We start from the raw sequence: 21185 nt of genomic DNA on the forward strand, positions 1-21185 counted from the left end.
CATTTTGTGTGTATGGGTGTTCTTCCTGTGTGTATGTCTGTGCACTACATGTGTTTATTGCCAACAGAGGTCACAGAGGGCATGGGAGCCCTTGGAACAACTGGAGGTTAGCTGCCATGTGGGTGCCAGGGGTCCTTTGTAAGAGCCCCCCAGTGAACATTATTTCATAGCCATGTTTTTGAAAGGTCATGAATATGTTTGTATCTCAGATACAAATCACAAGCAATTTGACAATGTTATTTTTTATTGGATATTTTTTCATTTACATTTCAAATGTTCTCTTTCCCATTCATAACCCCCCTATCCAATCCCCTCTCTCCCTTCTTCTGTGACAGTGTTCCCCTCCCCACCCTGACATTCCCCTACACTAGGGGTCCAACCTTGGCAGGATCAAGGATTTCTCCTCCTATTGGTGCCCAACAAGGCCATCCTCTGCTACATATGCAGCTGGAGCCATGGGTCTGTCCATGTGTACTCTTTGGGTAGTGGTTTTGTCCCTGGGAGCTCTGGTTGGTTGGTATTGTTCTTATGGGGTTGCAAGCCCCTTCAGCTCCTTCAGTCCTTTAACTCCTCCAATGGGGACCCCGTTCTTGGTTCAATGGTTTGCTGCGAGCATTCGCCTCTGTATCTGTCATACTCTGGTAGAGCCTCTCAGGAGACAGCTATATCAGGCTCCTGTCAGCATGCACTTCTCAGCATCAGCAGTATTGTCTGGGTTTGGTGGCTGTATGTATATGGGCTGGATCCCCAGGTGGGGTAGGCTCTAAATGGCTGTTCCTTCAGTCTCTGCTCCAAACTTTGATTCTGTATCTCTTCCTATGAATATCTTTGTTCGCCCTTTTAAGGACTGAAGCATTTGCACTTTGGTTGTCCTTCTTGAGCTTCATGTGGTCTGTGGATTATATCTTGGGTAATTCGAGCTTTTGGACTAATATCCACTTACCAATGAGTGCATACCATGTGGTTTTTTTTTTTTTTTTTTGGTTTTTGTTTTTTTTTTTTTTGTTTTGTTTTTGCTTTGTGATTGGGTTACCTCACTCAGGATGATATTTTATATTTGTTTTAGTGCTAAAGATAATATGCCTACCAGCAGTAAAAAGGATAGTTAGAATAGGAGAAAAAGAAAAGGACCCTTCAAAAGAGATGGCTTATAGACATGTTAGTGCTAAATCTGAATTCAGGTTTGCAGGAAAAGGCAGTACCAGGATTCCATGGTGAGATAGGACAGGAAGTCGGTTACTTGGACCCCTGTTAATCTTTAAGTCACTATTATAAGTCCAAGTGGCTACGCCTTCTTTAATAATGGTCATTTTATATTTTTTACTTAAAAAAAATACTGAAAAATGTCAATCCTATTTTCATTCTTTTCAGAAAGTTAGAGAAGTGTCTGGTGTGACTGGCAAAGGAGTTGGATGTAGACTTGTGTTTGGAAGAGATCATAGACGATTCCGTGTATATGGGACTTGCGGCAGACATTCTGAACATTGCTGTATGTGTCAAGAGTAACACTTGCTACACTTAGCAGAGAATCTTGGTTTGGTTTGTTTTTTCCTGATTCTTATGTAAATTATACTAAGGCCAAAAATTTTTTCTTTTAGGTTTTGAGCCCCAGATATGACCTGTCAGAACTAGCAATAGTAGACATGGCCATGTGTGTGTCCAAGATGGTTCAGAATACGGCACATTTGTACCACATTGACTGCAAGGACAGACCTACACTTTTTGTAACTTTAGGAGCTAACCATCATTGGCTCAGACTAACACTGCTATTATGTGCTACAAATCACTCTTCCCTCTGCTAAGTTGAAGTTATGGCCAAAAGATGGTGTTTCAGAGAATCATCTATCTTGTAACCTTTTACCTGTTAAACAGCCTTGAGCTAACCAGAACATTCCAGCATCCTGAGACAGGTGACCTGATATAGATGCAGTTAAGGTCAGAATAGTGTCTGATGGTTATTTTTAAAATTTTGGTCATGGAACTGCTTTGGTAGTCTAAGATAAGCATATAAAACATTGCTTCTATGTTTTTGTCTGTTCCCGCTTTTCAGTCAGTTTTTTAAAAATCCATTTTAACTTTGCTTGAGTCTCATAAAGCATACTGTCACTTCTTCATTTGCGTCCAGAGTGCTAGGAGATGTTGATACATTCAGGTTTTCATTAAAATAACTTTGCTATGTTAGTTTTGTTCCTTGAAGGGGAAGAATGAGAATGATCATAGGCTGTTTGAGTTTGTAGACTACATGCTGTCCTGAATAAAGTTGCAGTCCCTGCTCTACCTATCTTCCCAACTAGAGTTACTTGCCATAGGATTCGGTGGTTAAGTTAGAGCCTGCAGGGGGCTCCAAAGAGTAAAATTTAAGCTTGAAACAGTGGCAGCCTTCGCAGCGGCCTGGCCTGTTCTCCCATGTAAGCCACACGTCTGATGAGTTTACAAGACAGTACTTACTGTGCTGCACACGTGTTTACACCGCACGAATGTGTGTGTGGGCTGTTCAGCTCTCCAGTTGTAGTTTGAGAAGCTAGCTTTCGAGTTACACCAGAACTGCAGTTTTCTCACTGTGACATCATTGATGCTATTTTGAATACTAAATGACATTCTTATTTTGTTTGGAAAAAATTCTGGGGTCCAAAGCTGACCTTTAGCCTAAAAGGTGAAAGGAGTTGCATAAGCTTCCCACTGCTGTCACCTGTGATTTTTCTTCAAACAGATGCTTTTATGCCTGAGAGCTAAAAACAACTACTTTTTTTCTCATTTTTAACATCTTAAGTCTTCCCTTTGTTTCTTACTTAAGTTCTTTTTGCCCATTAAAACTTAAAAATTTTCCCTTTGATTATTAGGTTCAGGATTATTGAGAGGAGGTGACATTTCAGTTCATGCACAGATTATGCTCAGGTTTAATTGGGCTCTGTCATGGTTAAAGTATGCCAGGCCAAGGGAGTGACACTATTTAGAGGTGTGGCCTTGTTGGAGTAGGTGTGTCACTGTAGATGTGGTTATAACACCCTATCCTAATTACCTGGAAGTCTGTCTTCTACTAGCTGTCTTCAGATTAAGGTGTAGAACTCTCAGCTCCTCCTGTACCAGGCCTGCCTGGATGCTGTCCTGTTCCCGACCTTGATGATAATAGACTGAACCTCTGAACCTGCAAGCCTGCCCAATTAAATGTTGTTCTTTATAAGAGTTGCCTTGGTCATGGTGTCTGTTCACAACAGTAAAACCCTGACTAAGACAGGCTCGTTGGTCTGTGTGGCACTAATGGTTTTTTTTTTTTTTTTTTTTTTGGTTCTTTTTTTCGGAGCTGGGGACCGAACCCAGGGCCTTGCGCTTCCTAGGTAAGCGCTCTACCACTGAGCTAAGTCCCCAGCCCCCACTAATGGTTTTTTAACTCTTGTTTTTAAACTTCTTATCCATGAGCCAGTCAGCTTCCACAGGCAATCAGACCTCACTTCCTTATGTTGTCATGATAACCATGCCAATATTTTCAGTTATTTTAAAACTTTTCAGATGACAAGTTTTGGATGCAGATTGACTCAGGGCATTGTAGTCGTCTGCTTTCTGTGCTCACAACTGTTGAGGGAGGTGCAGAGCACTTAAATCCTTGTTTAGCTTTGGAAATTCCACTTGGGAAAGGAACAAGAGACTTCACCCAGGTCACACGGCCTATAGTGCTGGGACGGGGATTTGAACACAGGTCTGTCTCCAGAGCCCATGGCCTTCACCTTTGTTCTCTGTTGCTTCCAACAGAGTGGGAAGCTGCAAGTCTGCGGGATGTCGCTGGTCTTTATTATTAGTGTCTGTCAAATACTGTCATCCCGGCTCCTGTCTCATCTGCCTCAGACTGGAGCCGAGTTTCCCCAGGGAACGCCACCACACTTTTAGATAGCATATTTGAAACCAGGGAAAGCAGTGTTATTCATGCTAATTCGTGGAGAAACAGTTTAAAGTAATCGCTTTCTGTGACCTCCGCAGTGTACAGCCAGGCAATGTGATACATTTTGCAATAATTTGGCTATATCATAACCTGCTTATTTTATTTTCATTCTTATCTTAATATTTTTCCTGTAGCAAACTGAGTTATGATAATCTCACAGTGTTTCTGCATTGCTTCTTGGTGTTTTTCAATATTCCTGGTGCCTTCTTTTAACCTTGGCATTTAGAAAATCAGGTTCTACATAAACTAGTTGTCATGCTTTAATGTCGCCTTCATATGTTATACTGAGTTTTCTGGACAGAAAATGCTGAGAATAGCAGTGTTCATTTATAATTATGCTTATACCAATATTTTTTAAAAGAACAATCTTATTGAATGAAACCAATAGTCACACCATGGTTCTGTTTCTAATTTATAATTATTCGCCTTTTACATGCTTGGCTTCTTTATTTTAGTGGTACTGTTTTAAATTCTTGAGGAGTTCTACTTTTCCCTATTTCTGTCCCCTAAAAAAAATGTTTACTGAGTTGTAATTTCATGGTATAATTATCTACTGAAAGAAAGAAGAAAAGATGGAGTCAACCTTGAGGGAGAGAAAGTCCAGTGGAAGTATTTTTCTTTAGGTGTGTGTGTGTGTGTGTGTGTGTGTGTGTGTGTGTGTGTGTGTGTTGTTTGTGTGTTTGTCATGTTTGTGTATATTATTGTTTGTGAGTACATACACGTGTATGTGCATGTGGCTGCCAGAAGTAGATGGCAGACATTGCCTTGTACCCATCCCAGCCCATTTTGGATGACAGGTGTCTTCCTGTATTCTGTCCCATCACTTTTCAAGACAGGATCTTCCATTGAAACTGGAGCTCACTCACTGGGCAAGACCAGCTACCTGCAAGCCCCAGGGACCGCCCTTCCTTTAATTCCCTTGTGCTGGAATTACAGGTAGTGCCTTTAAGGAGTGTGTCAGGGACCTAGACTCGGGTCCTCATGCTCAAGCACGTCATCATTTGAGCCATCTCCCAGACCCTAAGCTTGGTAAATTTTGTGGGCACAGGGAGCATTTCCAGTGTGACACTGTTGGAGAAGTCGCTGAGACAAAGGAGACTAATATGGCACTTCTAACAGTACACAATTCACAAGAGGAATTTTTCCTAAAAGTAAAATCAATTATGTCGTGTTTTAGAAAATATTTCTGTGGTTAAGTAAGTGCTAAAAGCACAAGTCTTACTACAGAGCTCTCAGCAGCTCTGCTCAGACGTGAAATTTGGGGAGGACTTCACACATAAGACTTAATTTCTTAGTTGTAATATTTTGATTTAAATTTTAATTTCTTAATTGTAATATTTCTATTTAAATTTTTTCTACCAATGACTTTAAAACACTTTGTCTCTTTGATTTACTCAAGTCCTCATAAATTACACATTCCCCCAGTTTAGCCATTCATGTGAAAATTATTTGGAATCACTCAGAATGGTGTGTGGTCTCTTAAAGCCCCATGCGTGTCAAAGAAGTTTAATTCACTCCGCTTTATGCTTTGAAGTAAATACTATAGCTAAATCAGACAAAATGAAGGAAACATCTTAAACATCGAAGTAAGTTATTAAAGTTTACTTAAGAAGGCTAATATAGGGACATTTTTTATGAAAAACTTTTGTGTTGATATTTTTGGAAGGCTTTTTAGGAGTCAAACTCAGAAGTGGCTGCATCAATGAGGGGGGGATCTACCTGGAATATTTGGGCATGCGTGCATGGAAAACAGCAGTGTAGAAACCATTGCATAGTCTTGTGTTTTATGACCAGAGGAATGTCTTCACCTTTGAGGTCTCACCGTCCTCTCTAGCATCAGAAGTGGCAGAAATGGTTATGGTAAGTTCTGGTGGTTCTTCTCCTCACTTACACACACTCCTGAGAATCCAGAGGAAATCTGCATGTTTGAAATAAGAAGAAAGCATAATGAGCTTGGCGTGTGTTCATTATTACCTAGTACCATTGATGCCCAGCAGCATAGAGAGGAGGGGTTGGGACTGGGAGGGATGGGGTGGGACAGGGCCGGGCAAACGTGTGGCAAAAGTAACATTAAGGAAACAGATGAGAACTTGGAGCATTTTTGAACAATCCCTTTGGTAATTGTTGAGTAACTCAATGAAGACCCAGGAGCTAATAAAGAGCAACCCATCCATCTCTCCCATTTACTCAGCGCAAGCTCATTCCAACAGTCAATGTTAATGACTCTAAGAGTAGATTGTTGTAAAAGCTATATTATTTTATCAGGAGACTTTGTTGCAGTTATTGTGATTTTTGCTTCTTGAAGTATGCACCATTTGTGTGTGTGTGTGTGTGTGTGTGTGTGTGTGTGTGTAGAGTAGTAGTAGTAGTAGTAGTAGTAGTAGTAGTAGTCATAATCACAGTACTTTTAATGTCAGTATTCTCTCTCTCAGAGTAGTGGTAAGCAGCACTCTGAGAGTCCACAGACCAAGGCCAGGCAGCTTGTCACCCACAACTTAAGGCACTTCCTGGCTGTTGAATTGTCAATAGCTCCCCAGCCTGGTGGTCAAAGTTATTTTATTATTACATAACTTATGTGACTCACTCGGCCAGACACTTCTCAAACACCTGTAATGCTTTCAACAACTCTATGAGACACACTAGTGTTTTTTTTTGTTTTGGTTTTTTTTTTTTTTGCTTTAAGGGAAAACAACAGAATAGAGAGGTTGTATAGCTCAGAGCCTCACAGCGGAACAAACAGTGGAAACCACTTTCTGTCTACTGTCAAATGAGGGCTGTGGCTAGTGCCTCTGTTTACTCGGGCAAGATGGGTAGTTTTTAAGTTAATTTTTTATTAGAATATTTACGTTTTTTACTTTTTAAAAATTAAAATGGAATTTTACCATTCCCCTTCCCTTCCTCTGGTCCCTTCCAGCTACCCTCCATCAAATCTATTCTGATGTCCCTCCTCTCTCAAGGTGCTAGCTTCCGTTTGATTGTTACATATACGCATACATATGTCTGTTCGTATGTATGTAGCATACATATGTCCGTTCGTATGTATGTATATACACAAATATATATGAATACAGCCTGCTGAGTTTGTTTTTGCTTTCAAGATGCTAATAAGGGGGCTCATCCCTGGGAGAGGGTGATTTGCCCAAAAGTCATTAATTGCCTATAGTTCTCTGTGTAGGGGTGGGAGCCATAAAATTCCCCCTTCCATGTTAGCGTGTCTACTTGATACCACCATTATTCCAGTCTTGTTTATGCAACCATTTCTAGGAGAGGCCATCTCACTGGGGACCTCCTGGTATTCTGACTGAATTGTTCTGCCCTCTCCGCCATGATGTCCTGGGTCATAGATGTAGATATAGCCATTGAGACTGGGTTCCCTATTGTGGATCTCTGCATTTTATCTAGTTATGAGTTCCTGTGATTGTCTCTGTTTTCTATAAAGAGAGGCTTCTTTGATGGGGCATGTGGGGGAAGGGGTGGTTACACTTATTGCCTATGGGGTAAGGCTAAGATTTAGTATGTAGTAAGGATTTCTGCTGGGCCAGCGAAGAGGCAGTAGATTCTTTTCTAGGGTTCATGACTGTAGCAGCCCCCAGGAAGCTGGCCGAGGTTTCCAGTTCAAAGCATGATTCCCCTCCTGTTGAATGGACGGACCTTAAATCCAGTCAAACAGCTGTCGGTTGCCCTGACACACTAGTGCCACTTTATGCATCTCTTGCTTGCTGTAATTGCTAATGTTCATAGGTGTTGCAGCTGGGCAGGACTGCTTCATTGCTCCCCTCTCGACAGTATTTCCTGGGACCACGGAAATTAGACGCTTTGAGGTCAGATCCAGCTCAAATCTGATCTGATCCCTGTACTCTAATGTGTTATGATGAGCATTTTAATATTAGTAGCTGTTAATCATTCACCAGATTGTAGTGAGCATTGAGTAAATTGATATCACTGAAAATACTCGGGGAAACGGCATTGCTGTGAGCAGATCCAAGCTTCATCATATTATCCAAATGAAGTTATTTTCAACTGTAATCGAATTTCCTACCACTGTCGTTAAACCGATAGCATCAGCTAGAGAGTGTTAGTGACCTTGGAGAAAGACAAGACTTTGTGCCTAACTTGTGACTGTAGCTGTCTTTTGCTACTTTGTGGGTTCTTTCTTCCACCCTTCTTTGCCCTTTTCCTTCCCTTTCAACCCCCTAGCACTAGACAGGAGAGAAAAAGGGGTGGAGGAGAGAGGTGGTGACATGATCATTAGACTACTTCCTGCTCAGTCAAGCTCCTCGGAGCTAGTTTGATCTTCACCATCAGGAGATCTAATTTCTTCTTTTCTCACAACTACTTAACAAACCTTGACCAACACAACCAACCAACAACCCGCCCTGCCTCCTAGGGCCCCTCACATCTATACACCCCCTGAAAAGTCCCCAGAACGTGAATGTCATACAAGTGTAGAAACTATCTGCCTCCCCTGCTAGATCACAAGGCAAACCATAGTCAGCTACTGACAGTTCAAAGCAGCCCCATACCACATGTAGGAATAAAATAAAACCATATTCTTATAATATTTCTGTGTTTTTGAAAGATATCAAAGTGCCAAAATTGTCACTACATGTGACTCTTTCTAAAGGTGTCATGGGAATTAATAGACATCCATGGATGAGCTCCTTATCGGTTGTTGAATTTCCACTTAGATCTCATCCACTAGAAGTACACATTACCTGTAGCCACAAAGTAAGGCAAATCCAGCATGTTTGGGCAGTCTTCCGAGCCGTAGGGTCTTTCCTCCCCTTACTACGGTCCCCCTTTGCTAGTTTTCCTCATCCTTTCTAACAGCCTGATATTTCCCACCCCAGAGCCCTGATCAGAGACCCCTACTCTGCTCCACTGTGTGTCCCCAGGACCTGCTCCTGATAAATCCATCTGTCAACCTCTCAGTCATGTAGGTTATGTTTTTCCTTGGCCTTAAAAGCAGTTCTTTGTTTTGCTGTGGGGAGACTGAATCTAGGCTAGGGCTCTACCTCAGAGCTCTATTCCCAGGTTCTTGCCTAAGCTATTCTTAAAGGTGTATATATTTGTGTGCAAAAAGCCAGTGAATTGTGTTTTGGGGTGTGACCAGAGGAAGACAACTGAAATGAAAAAGTTCATTAGCCTGTTTTCATTGGAAGTGGATCTGTTTGGGGGAACACTAGAATAGCTGCTGAACAGATAGTACAAAGTCTACGAAATAGACACACAAGTCACCCATGGACTGTTTCTGAATACAATGCAGGAAAGCGTACAAGAGCAAGCTAGCCAGGAGGAACTACTGGGGAGATGTCTCAGTGGGTAAAGCACTTGCAGTGGAAGCAGGAGGACCTGGAGCTCAGATCCCCAGCACCCACATAAAAAACTGGCCAAGGGAGGTATCAGCCTCTATCCCCAACATTCCAGGGAGAGAGGAGTCAAGAGAGAGGCAGATCTTGGATGCCAGAGGCTTAGCAGCCAGTCTAACGTAAACAGAGGGCTCCAGGTTCAGTGAGAAACCTATCTCAAATAAGGTAGAAAAACATAGAGAAAACATAGAGGAAGACACCCAGTCTTAACCTATGACCTCTGCATGTGCATGTACAGGCGAATTCACGTGCACGACATATACACCACACACTCAGATATATGGGGAAGATCAGTAGCTAACACTGGCTTCTCTCTGAGTTCACTTCCTGGTTCACAACTGTCTATGACTCCTCTGAGGGTATCTAATGTCCTCTTCCATGCCGCACTCCTTGTGTACCGGGCACGCACAATGCAGATACATATGCAGGCAAAACACACATAAAATAAATGAGTAGACTTTACAAAGCAAATCGGTGCTTTGGCTATTTCACAGCTTTAGTAAAATTATTCACGAATCTGTGGAAGGTAATCAAGCTAAGAAAAGTATGGATGACTCAGTTCAGTTGAGAAGGTGCTTGCCTTATGAGCATGGGGACCTGATTTTGATCCCCAAAACCCAGGTAAAAGTGAGCTGGGAGTGGTGGTGCGTGCATATAATCTCCTCTCTGGGAACACAGAAAGGTGGATCCCCGGGTCTCTGAGATCAGCTAGCTTAGCCTAATCGATGAGACCCAGGTCTCACAAAAAAACAAAATCGGGCCTAAGGAACCACACCAGATGTCCTCTGATGCCCACCGGTGGAAAATAAACTACACATTGTGTCCTGAATGGAAGCTTCACCCTGCCTGCTTCCCTTTCTCGTCACTATCGATATACCACACAGCTGCAGTGACTAAAGAGATGTTTGCTTCCATGATCTGGCTTCTATCCCTGCGTGTCCTTAAGACATTACTTCTATATGCGACTCTAAGTCTTTTTTTTTTTTTTTTAAACTCATTTCCTGTAGCAAAGGATTTCCTTTAGGAAGATAAGGAGGTTGTGACAGCATGACTCCTCAGGTGCGTGCTTCATTCACTGGGAAATCCTGTTTTCCATGTTATCTTTCTGTCTGTTGGAGTGATTAACTGAATAGCCTACCCAGCAAGCAGCTGGGGCAGAGGCCGTGCCTCGGATGTAAAATCAAAACAGAATAAATAGCAGGTGTGACATTTTGGAAAATGAACATCGGGACTAGGTCTGGAGTACAGGAAAGGCCTTATCCCACCAGTAATGAGCAGTAACCTGTGGCCTCCACAGGGCACTCACGGTGTGCAGCCCAAAGTGTTCATCCCTGAAGAAAAAGGTGAACCACTTTGTGACAGACGTAGTACTTCTGCAGGCTGCAAACCTCATGACTTTCAAGTTGTTACAGCATTTTCTGCTGTGGGGTCACAGACTGGGTGAGAGTTCACTGGACAGTTATAAGCTCTTACCACCACTGCCCTGCATCAGGAACAAGTGTCCCCGCCACATGTTTCAGAACTGCAGTAAATCCCATGATGAGCAGAGAGGACAGACATATCCTTGTCACCCCCACCCCACCACATACGTGTTGATTTTAAATAATCTGCAGCTCACCTTTCTTTTAAATGAGAATTATCTCCTTCCAAGCAATCAGAAGTTTGACAAGGCTGAGAAACACAGAGGAATTCTGGGATAGCTGTTTAATTTTCTCCCTTTCTTCCACTCTCGGGTGGAATACCTTAAGACTGCCTGTCAATGTTTCAGTAACAGATGCCGTTCTAGATAGTGCTTTTTAGAGGTGATGAAGTCTGCCTCAGAGTCAAAATACCAGAGCAGAAGTGTATGAGGATCAAGGACGAGAGAAGTAGTCTGGGGGTCACGATTCCGAATATGTTGCTCAGGCAAACTCCAGCGCTGCTGCTGTGCCACCCCGTCCATAGACGACGTCACCATCTTGGGTGGCAATCAAAACAACTCTTTATTGGTGTCATTTGTTTTAATGACTTATAAAGAGTGAAAGTGCATGCTTTTACAGGTAGTGTGTGGGGGTACTAAGCATTTCCTGGAAATAGGAGCGAAACCCTCACAGGTGGAGGGAACTGGACACAGTTTCGCCTTCTATATAGCTGAGCATCTCTGAACTTAGTCACTCTGTGCACAGAAAATGGTACCGTTGCATGGCTTTCCTGGCTAAGGGGTCTAATGCGACACCGTAGCAACCCAAAGCTCTGCTGCTCCAACTGGCTGCTGTCAGCACAGGTAAGGCTTTCCTCAGACCTCGGTGATTTCTCCAGATTTTGGACACCTGAGCTCATAGGCTACCTGGTTTTAGGTAACAGCCTCTCTTTTCTTCAGGGCATCCCTATTTTAATTTCGCAGCCTGGCAGCTGCTCCAGGGTCCATTGATGTGGAAGGGTTTGTACACGGGGTAGACAGAAAGCAGAGGGTAGCTGGATCCTGAAGGAATCTATTGTGTGGTGCGTGCTCCGTTTCGTTTACCAGTTTTCAGGCCCTTGACTGAAGCTGATTACAGAGAGAGGGTGGGCTCCTGCTGGGGGCCGTCCTCGATGGAAAGAAGACAGTCCTTACTGTCCATGGAAGAACATGCTGGAAGTCTGTGCCTGCCCCACTCGGTGTGGCTGGCATAATCATGGGCACATCACCATGACCAGCTCCTGAGCCTACCACTCCCCCACCCCCTTTCCCTCAGGTAAGCCGGGAATAGTTTAACAACTCTCTAAAACAGCCCATGGATGGCACCCACCACAAGAGTCCTGAGCCAGCACACAGGTTTATGCACCAGAGTCACGGCTTCCTGTCACCCCCTGCAAGAAAGCATTAGAAAATCCAAGCAGAGAGTGAGTTCTCTGGAGGGGAACCTCAGATCTACCCTCATGTATGGCAGAGGGTTGTTCATTAATGGCATTCTTTAGATCAAATATTCAGTGACACAGGATGCAAACTTACTACCTTTGAGCAGACGCTCCTGGAGCTAACTGTATACCAAATGGGCCCAGACAGCATCTGAAACCACTAGCCGTAGTCCCAGCACTGAGGATTCTCAAGCAGTTGTCCTGGATAAGCCCCCCTCCCATGCCCATTTCTCAATCCCTTCCTCCCTCTTCCTCCTCCCCTACTCCTTCTCTCCTCTCTCCTTCTCCCTCTTTCCTGCCCCTCTCTATGCATCTATACATACATACACATTGGACCTCCCCTAAGTGTCCATATTATGAAAGACACTAGGACATATCAATGATGTGTCATTTAGCAGGCAGGATACAGGTAGCGTTCCCATCAAGGGGTGAGCACACATTTATTGTGACATTTTGTATATGAATCATATCACGCTTGCCTTGTGGGACTGAGCAACTGCTAGATCCTCGGACTTCCATTCACAGCTGCTGCTGACCATTGTCGGGGAGTTGGACAACAGACCATGGCTCAGCTGTCTTGCAGATAGTCCCCTCAGACAGTCATTCTCATCCAAGGTCAAACCTCAGCTTCTCCTGCCATGCAGCCTCTCACCTACCTGCACTTAGTCTTGGATTCTCAAAGGAAGCCCCAGCCTGTTTTAACCTGCTGGCTCCTGCCCACCACTGCTGAGATGAGATCTGCACTGAACCAGGTCCACCCCAAGTGGCTGAAGGAGAGAATGTCCTCTTTGTCCACAATCGGCCAGAGACTCTTGTAGCCTTTGCCTGGTTCAGAGGAGTGACGAATAGGAGTCCCAGACTTGCACTCTATGTGCTGAACACTAATGTAAATGTGACAGGGCCTGTACAGGGGGCTGTACACACGGGAGAGAGATATTGCACATCAACGGGTCCTTGTAGATACACAATATTACCCAGAAGGACAGAGGATTCTATACCCTACGGACCTTAAATAGGCATGCAGAAATTGTATCAACAGCCATGTACCTCTACGTGTACAAGCCTGTGATAAGGCCCTTCATGCAAATCAGTGACACTTCGGTTGGAGCACAGAGCTCCAGGGTCCTTACCTGCTTCTCAGACAACACTGGAATCTGTTCGCCCTTCAATAAGCAGATCTTGCAGCTCACAGAGGATGACACTGTCCCCAACTAAGTGCCAACTCAGCGGGGAGGGAGGATGCTGGAACGTATCAGTGTGAGGTCTCCAACCAAGTCAGTTTGAAGACCAGTTTCTCAGTCAGCGTAACTGTGATGGAAGAGAAACATTTCTCCTCTGATCCTACAGCATAGGGCTTCTTTCTGTATTTCTTGATGGGGGTATAAAATGGAGAAAAGTTATATGGGAAAAAATTTGTGAGTAACCACTCATGTACCACAGGCAGGTACTCATGCCTATAAGTCTTGACATAACTGTGTGTAGAAGAACAGGCCAGGGTTAAATGTGACACTTGATTTCTATAAGGAAATAAAAATATTGATATAATAAACACAGTTGCAAAGATGGTAAGAGCTTAGGTTGGAGAGCAAATGTTTAGCCAACCTATAGAATCCATGGAAACTAATTTCTGGAGCCACCAAACTTCTGGATGCTCTGAGGCCCCTGTTAAAAATGGTGCATTGTTTGCATAGGGATAAACCTCCTCTCATGTGTTCCAATAGTTCCACATAGCACCAATGCACCCCAGATACCAGTCATCCAAGGGGAGTGAGGAAGATGACAGACAGGACTGCCCATGTTTCTCTGTACACATAATTGGCTACTAGATAGTTTTGGATCACTGTTCTATGTGCAGATGTAAAATCAATGACCCCAAATAAAGTCATATCCCCTGAACGTGCCTGATCTAGGCAGCTAAGCAGGGGCAGACCTGATTAGGCCTTTGATGGGGCATCTTAAGATCTAAGTGTCAGCCAGTGAGAGGGATCTAATCCCAGTCTCTAATGAGGGGCGAGAGCAAAAAAAAAAAAAAAAAAAGGAAAAAGTTAGACCCTGTAGAGCCCTGGTCTGGTCTCCATGCTGATGACAACCAACCTACAAACCTTCCTGGAACACGAAAGGACACTGTGCTCCACCCAGGACTGGGACAAGCATCATGACTGGGACCAAGAGTGAAGAGGGGGTTGGGGATTTAGCTCAGTGGTAGAGCGCTTGCCTAGGAAGGCAAGGCCCTGGGTTCGGTCCCCAGCTCGAAAAAAAAAAGAACCAAAAAAAAAAAAAAAAAAAAAAAGAGTGAAGAGGAAGGGGGGGGGCTGTCACTGTCATCCACCAAGAAAGCTACACAGTGAGTCTGTGTCAAATGCTCAGTGCTATTCTACTAGCTGACCACAGAAGTACTGGCTTTGTAGTACACTGACTCTGCACTGCTTGGGTCCCAGAACTCAGACTCAAGAGTAATGAGGTAATAAAGAAATGGCTAACACACAGACACTCGTACAGAACGCTCTCTTACAGAGAAGGTGCAGCACTCTGAAAGTTCAGTGTGTTTATTACATACAGTAGAATAAGAAGGTGGGGCTATTACATACAGGTAAACAAGGAGGCAGGGCTATTACAGACAGGTAAACAAGGAAGCGGGACTATTATAGACAGCTGATGGAGGATCACGTTTGGCTACGTTGGGAGGGCAGTCTTGTAGGAAGGAGAGCAATCTTCAGGCTATAAGCATGAGGAAAGTTACTGTGGATGTTTTCTGCACACAGGCCTGTGATCTTTACCTGGAGAAGGCTTTGCCCCTCTCATGGGGTTGCAGCACTGGTGTCTTTGATATGGCCACCAACACACATTCACTGAGGACTTTACTCACTCCCTACAACAAGTCCCCCCAATTGGGATACCCTAAGAACTCATTTTGTGATGCTTCGAGGTAGCTACTCCTATAAGCCCACATTGCCAATGAAATTGAGGAGTGGTGACATCCCATAGTTAGCAAGCAGCAGAGTTGGGGACAGACCCAGAGAGCTGAGTTCTAAAAAGTGACAGCCTCTACTCCTGCCTATTACATGAACTGACTCATGTCATTTCTATAACTAAAATAAATAAATAAATAAAAAGTCAAAATTTGGGAGGGCAAAAGTGAAGGTTTAGATCATTTTGGATTTGCATGAAATAATTTTAAAATCTTCAACGTCACCGTACATTTAACACCTGTGGAAAGTAGAAGGCCGCTTTCTGATGGTTCTCAAACTGGATGCTTTCTAAATGCCGTCAAAAAGAGGAATCTAATTGTTTTCATCTCTTACCGTTAGTTTTAGCTTTCATAAATTCTCCCTCTAATTTTATTATTTATACATGTACAAATTATTGAAGTAGGCTATTTGTTTGTTTGTTTAATCAACTTTGTGTGTGTTTGGGTGCATCAGAGACAAGCGGATAGCTCAAGAGTCTGAGGGATCAAACTCAGGCCCTCAGGCTCAGCGGCAAGCCCCTTTAGCTGATGAGCCTTTGACGTGGTGTTTCCATATATAGCTCAGGTTAGCCTTGAACCTGAAATCCTCCTACTTCAGCCTTCTAAGTGATATTGTAGGAGTATCTTATCAATATTGCCTTAATATAATATTATAGTGAAAAACATGAGAACTATTTGATTGTGCCTTATAGTTTAAACAGTGTCCTGGGTACAGCGACACCTTTGCTGTGTTTCCTGTCATTGCCACATGTGTGCATTTTTCCTGTTTGTGCCTCTTTTATCCACATTGTATTCTTTATGAAGACACATCTGCTTAGCTTGGGTGATTAGTGGAAACATTAGCAGACCTTCTGTTTTAAAGTGTAAATAATTAATGCCTGCTCTTGATTAATTTCTTCTGAGGCTGACTCTTGTTAGAATAGAATTAGATATATTTCTTGAATTAAAGGGAGATATAAAGATGGGGACTCCACCTATTTTGAAAACAGGCCATTTACTTTTGAGGAAAATTTGTGGTGTCTGAGTCCATTAGTGACGGGAAGAACAAACCCATGTCACTGCCTGGCAACACATGACTTTGGTTTTCTAAGGTCCTTTTATCACAAGGCATCTCTTTGACAATGTTTCCCTTTTTTTTTTTTTTAAGTTTAATTTATTTTTTATTTTCTTTTTTTCTTTTTTCTTTCTTTGAGACAAGCTTTCTCTGTATAGCCTAGACTATCCTGGACCACACTCTGTAGACCAGGCTGTACTCCAACTCTGAGATCCTCCTCCCTCTGCCCACTGAGTGCTGGGATTAAAGGCATGGGCCACCACTGCCTGGCTATTTTTTTTTTTTATTTGAATTTTGAGACAGGGTTTTGCTACATAGGCCAGTGATCTTCCTGTCCCAGTTTTCTGAGAGATGGGGTCACAGTCACCACACTCATCATGTTAGCCTTCCTATTAATCAAACAGATCCCAAACCCAAGACTCACTCCCAGCCCCGGACGTCCTCCTGACTCACTAAGCCCCGCCCTCCTCCTTGCCTGCAAAGGACCTCCTCTGAGATGGTCCTCCTACTGCAGGCCTTTGTCCTTGCCAATTGTGAGTCCTTCCATTAGTTTAAGTATGTCTCATGTAACTGAGTGTTCCAGCTAATGAAAGCACAGGTTCCGAGGCAAACAGCCCAGTGAAATACTTGCTTCCTGAGGCACTAGCCCAGTGAGCAGCGTTCTCCAGGAATAAGAAGTACACATAGGTGCTTGCTTTGGCAGCACATAAACTAAAATTGGAACGACACAGAGATTAGCATGGCCCCTGCGCAAGGATGACAAATTCCTGAAGCGTTCCATATTAAAAAAGAAAGAAAGAAAGAAAGAAAGAAAGAAAGGAAGAAAGAAAGAAAGGAAGAAAAAGAAAACAAAGTGCACGTCGGTGTTTGTTTGCTTCTGGTGCTCTCAACTGACAGACTTTACCCTTCTACCCCATCCCCTGGTAGGCACAACGTGGTATTTTTGGTCTTTCAAGAACCTTGGGAAACTTGAACCTCACTCTAAGCTGGGCTATGCTTTGCCCACTGAAAGTAAACTGTGGGAAGTTGAAAAACAACCCCCAAAACTAGTGGGTTTGTTCTGCAGAAGTTGGTCCTTTGATTTAACCTGAGAATGAGCCCAGCAGCCTGTGCTGAAATTCTGGGTAATGGAAACTTTGTAGCAGAGAGAGGCTACCTGGGGTTATGGGTGGGGCATGCTATTATGCTGGCTTCTGGAGTTTTCTTCCCAGTTAACAATGCCAAGTATTACTGTGAAATGTTAGTGTCAGAAAGACCAGGCCAGCAATAGCAGGTCAGTTTAACAGATTCTAGAACAGGAGCAATTCAACCCCTACAGGATGACACAACCGAACAGACCCCACTTGTCTAGACTCTTACTGTCACCACCAAACAGCCGTCTAGAACATGTTAAACGATGGCTGCCAAGAATGCTTTTTAGAAAGATGCTCCATTTAGTTTAAAATAATCCTTAAGCTACATATGATGATGTCCATTTTACAGAAAACACATTCTGATGAAGAGCACAGAGATTGACTCAGGGAACCAGGGAGTGCAGATAAATAGAAGTGTTTGAAAGTTATACAAACTGATTTACAATTTTATCACATTGTATTTATTTAGGAGTGTGTACACCTGCCCGCACACACAAGTTCAGGTGCCGTTGTGTGTGTCACAGCAGGTGCAGGGAAGTCGGACGCCTTCTACTGTCTGAGTCTCAGAGAACAAAGTCGGGTTCTCAGGTCTGAAAGGAAGCAGTGTTATCCACTCTCCATTCAGTCACCTCACTGCATCAGTGGACTTTTAAAGAAAGATGACTTTATAAAGTTTATTTCCAGAAAACTCTCTCTTTAACGTAAATTTTATTTATTTATTATTTATTTATGGTTTTGCTTGTGTCCTTGATTTTATGTAGCTGAGGATGACCTTAAATTTCTGACCATTCAGCCTCTGACTCTCAAGTGCCTGGCTTTTAAAGAAAAAAAAATGTTTTTCCTTCTTGTACCTGTATCAATAGCATGTTTGTATTTTCGTGACTAGGGAAAAAAGCCCACTTTTATATTTGAGATAAAATGAGTTTGTTACATTTAAAATAAGATCTATTAGTTATTTATAGAACCTTTGCCTCTACAGTGTCTTTTCCTGGTCTAATAAAATGTCGTCCTACTGGGGTCCCTCTGACATCACTGCCTAACAGCAGCAGCTCGCGGAGAAACTGTTTTATAAAAGTATAAGTTTTCTGTTAAGTTTGCTTTCACCATAATTTAGAATTGATATATGACTGAAGCTAGGGGATAACTTACACGTCTAAGCGACTGCAGCCTGCCCTGCTGGGCCGTGGCTGAGCTCTGCACCCGAGAGCTGGATGAAGTGTACAGCAGACTGGAATTCGCCAGAACACTCACAACTCGATCTCAATATTGGCCTCTTTAATAAATGAAGCCATAAAGCTGTATTGAAGTGAGCATACATTATTAGTATCCTTACCATGTTTATGATCAGCTCCATATCAAAGGGACATAAAGAGCAGAACTAGTAACAATTAATACCCAATTGCTCATCAAACTTTAATTTGTATTTGCCTTCCCCCGATTGATACATCTTTTATAACTGAGAGGCTCCATCTCTTTATAACATACCCTATCATTCATGGCCACTTGTTTTAATCACTCTGCAAAACAGCATGAAATTGTCTCATAACTCACCCAGGTTTTGTCACCAGGGCCTGAAGTCAGAGGAGCGAGTAGGAATTATTAAATGGCACATCAGAGTCCCGGCTGGGAGCAGTCATCTCTGACTGATGGTTAAGTTCACTCCTCAGCGGTATAAAGTTGCATTTCTGTTCTCACCCCAGGCTTAGATTTTGGCAGCGTAGCCACGGAAGAGGATTAATAAATGTATGGCGTTGGCGTGGGCTTAATGGGGGGATAAAGGTGACCCCCATGAACTCGGTTCTAGAAGAACAGTTTTCAGTCATTGTTAATTCAATTTGGACACACAGTAGGACTATAAAAACATATCTTTTATGTGACATTTATTAGGTCTTCTGCAGGTAGTGAATTTTGGGGCACCCAGGAGTCTTCATTTTGTTTGGCTGTTACATTCTACATGGTATTATAGGGATTCCTAGTATCTAGGGAAGGCTTCGAGAACCTAGGAGGGGACACACACACACACACACACACACACACACACACACACACAGAGAGAGAAAGAGACAGACAGACAGACACACACACAGAGAAAGAGACATACACAGATAGAGAGACAGACAGACAAAAGAGAGAGAGAGAGAGAAACATACACACACACAGAGAGAGAAACATACACACACACACAAAGAGACATACACAGACAGACAGACACACACACACACACAGAGTGAGAGAGAGAGAGAGAGAGAGAGAGAGAGAGAGAGAGAGAGAAACATAGACACACAGACACACATACACACACACACACACACAGAAACATATACAGACACAGACACTTGGAGACACACACTCACACACAAACACACACTCGAGTTCACACAAGGCTTTTTACAAGTTCAGGCGACTCCCAAAACATTGTAAAATAAAACATTAAAATGTAATTAGGACATTGTTGTATTTTAGTCCTTACATTGACCCACACAAATGCTTCTCAGTCTTTAAAGACAGAAAGACGTCTGGAGAGGTGGCTCAGCAAGTAAGAGCACTGGCTGCTCATCCAAAGGCCTGGGGTTCAGTTCTTAACCCTGCTAACAAGCCCCCCACAACTTGCCTCAGGGGCTCTTACGTTGGCCCCCGGCTTCTGCGGGCACTGCACACTCATGGTGCACAGACGTGCTGGCAAAGCAGCCACGCACATAAAATTAAAATGAATCTTTTTAACAAGACAAAGAGGAAGACAGGAGGTGTGAGGGAAAAGGAGAGGGTGGCAAGGATTTTCAGTGTAATTGCATCTGGAGAGAGAAAGTCTTAAAGACCTCCATGTCCTGCTCCAAACCACTTGGGCCAAACTCTGGCATAGGTCGTGAACCCTGGTCAGCCTTAGCTAAAGGGACACACAATTTGTGAATACTTCCTCCAATGAGGTGAGGGTGGATACAGGATATGCCTGATCATCTGAATTATTTCAGACAAAATCATCTTAAGCTGTTTTCTTCACTCGGACTACACTGGAGACTATGACCCTAGCTAGTGATCCTACTGTTGTTGGCTGAGAGAAGCAAACTGGGTGCCCACAGCAAGCTGGAGGCATCATTCCTGCTCCCTAGGATGAGGCAACGGCAGGTGTCAAGGTCACACATCCTGGAGACATGCTTGCCACCTGCTTCTTTATCATCTGGTCTTGGGATGCCTCTTCCAATTTTGAGGCTGTTTGCTAAGTATGAGTGCAGGATAATAATGGCACTCTCCTACTGGAGGGCTGTTATTGGGATTAAATGAGCCCTCTCAGGCATTGGGCACGGTGCCTGGCATAGTATAATGTTCAATAAATACAACTAGCTATTATTATAAAACTATTGCCTGCTAAGCTTCAGAGCCAGGAGACCAGGAAGGTGCAAATGTAGAATGCTTCACTCCACTGTCTCCCAGGACAGCAAGTGTGGTCGCAAGAAGCATCATGTCATCCAGAGAAACACAAAGGACAGTGACTGCCTCGGTTTTGAAAACTGTAAGATATTTAGACTTCCTGGAGCGTTTAGAAAAGAATATGACAGTCACCAGAATACTCGCCGTTCAACTTAAGAAACACGATATCACACACAATGAAGTTCTATATAGCCATTAGAAAGAATCAAGTAGAATCCTGTTTGGATAAACCTCAAAAACAGAGTATTCAAAACAGGTAAGTGGTGCTAGGACGGGAACAATATAAGACCATTCATATCAAATTCATCAACTCTCAGGAGGATGCCACATGTGAATGTCTGAGGGGCATAGGCATAGGTAGTAAAGTGTCAAAGATGTCCAGGAGAGTTCAAGAATGCTTCAAAGGACTAGGGCCCCTTTCGTT

General features: G+C 43.3%; 1 pseudogene; it reads left to right on the forward strand.

The window, feature by feature from the left end:
• The first annotated feature begins 16889 nt into the window (after window positions 1-16889).
• On the forward strand, window positions 16890-16989 carry LOC116885084 (annotated as a pseudogene).
• Window positions 16990-21185: the final 4196 nt, after the last annotated feature.

This window comes from Rattus rattus, chromosome 15 (genome assembly GCF_011064425.1).
Source record: "Rattus rattus isolate New Zealand chromosome 15, Rrattus_CSIRO_v1, whole genome shotgun sequence".
In the NCBI taxonomy this organism is placed as follows: domain Eukaryota; kingdom Metazoa; phylum Chordata; class Mammalia; order Rodentia; family Muridae; genus Rattus; species Rattus rattus.